The sequence below is a fragment of the Trachymyrmex cornetzi genome, unplaced genomic scaffold (assembly GCF_001594075.2).
Source record: "Trachymyrmex cornetzi isolate Tcor2-1 unplaced genomic scaffold, Tcor1.1 scaffold478, whole genome shotgun sequence".
Lineage (NCBI taxonomy): Eukaryota > Metazoa > Arthropoda > Insecta > Hymenoptera > Formicidae > Trachymyrmex > Trachymyrmex cornetzi.
In genome coordinates this window covers 1,112-2,458 of record NW_017299596.1, presented here as the reverse complement: position 1 = coordinate 2,458, position 1,347 = coordinate 1,112, and the positions used below count along the sequence as shown (strand labels likewise).

At 34.7% G+C, this 1,347-nt stretch overlaps 1 long non-coding RNA gene across 2 annotated transcripts; it reads left to right on the top strand.

The window, feature by feature from the left end:
* Window positions 1-371: 371 nt before the first annotated feature.
* Window positions 372-1,339, top strand: LOC108765206 (uncharacterized). 2 transcript variants are annotated; one of them, XR_001940310.1, is made up of 3 exons: window positions 372-447; window positions 773-838; window positions 1,258-1,339. It is a non-coding gene; the product is annotated as an uncharacterized LOC108765206 (long non-coding RNA). The 2 variants fall into 2 exon arrangements; XR_001940309.1 differs by having other exon boundaries at window positions 773-865.
* The last annotated feature ends 8 nt before the right edge of the window (window positions 1,340-1,347 follow it).

Genomic DNA, 1,347 nt, shown 5'->3' with positions numbered 1-1,347 from the left:
GGGGGGTCTGACTTCTGATCCAATAAAAAGAGTTCTATGGGTAGCCTGACTCTGTATTCTAGGGATACTAAGTACTACAACCGCTTACTGAGCACTCAGTGAGCTCTTATATCTAATTGGAGTATATTTTTAGATCTAATGGAATATGCCAATCAAATGCAAGAGCTCACTGAGCGCTCAATGAGCGGTTGTGGTACTGAATGCACCCATTTTATCCTTGTTGGTCACCGAATGTTGAATAAAGATAAAAGATACTCAAAGTTGACAGAGTCACGTTTTAGAGCGCATCCTTGCCAGTGCGAAGTATCGTGTTCGAAAAAAAATGATGGCTAAAAGAAATGACTATCGAAATGAAGAAACATTTTGGTATGCTCTTCTTGCCATCTTTCATGCATCATTCTCCATATATTTTCTGGACGAAAATAGTTTGATTCCTAGAAAAAAAAGGTATGTCAACAAATTTTTCAATATCTCTTTTCTTTTTCAACATTTTAATAATATATACTAGCGAGTTGACAAAGTTCTTGGAAGTAATTTGTTGCACAGAAATAAGTATATAACCTCATGAGGTTATGTACTTATTCCTGTATAATTATACATGTAAACACGTATAATTATATGTTTATATAATATTTCGCGCGCGCGCGCGCACACACACGCACGCGCACACACACACACACACACACACACACACACACACACACGTGCCCACGCACACACACGCGCCACGCACACTATCAATACTGGCTAATGTTTAACGATCTATTTGTAGTGCAATTGTGTGAAGCCGGAACTTGGCAGTGTGTTGAGATTGACAGTAGCGCTGGCAATTAATACAGTTACGTAGCAAGAAGATATTATGACTGTTAGTATTGTATGATATATTAAATATTATATCTCTACTTATATTCTTAACTTATATTATTCTTAAAGCATAATCCCAGACAGCACACAATATTTATAAAAATTTACAAAATATTTATAAGATTTATTTTAATATTTTATAAATATTTTTGTGGTCTTAGATTGCACAGACATACAATAATTAGAATACAATAATTTTGAGAAAAGAGAGCTGATAAGAGTCAGATGTGGATCTAAGTGTGCACTAAAACGCCCATGTATTCTAACAATAAGTTAGAATAAATTGAGATTACATAATTATATATTGCACACTTATATCCACGTCAGATTCTCACCTCTTGGTATTTAGTTTTTATTATACTTAATATAAATAGCCTAATTCTTATTTTCCAGATGCATGTGCCCACCAGTACAAAGGCAATTTTATGAAAGCAACAGTATCGGGAGCTATTAGTACATGGCTTCGCAGCCATTCAAAAAAGA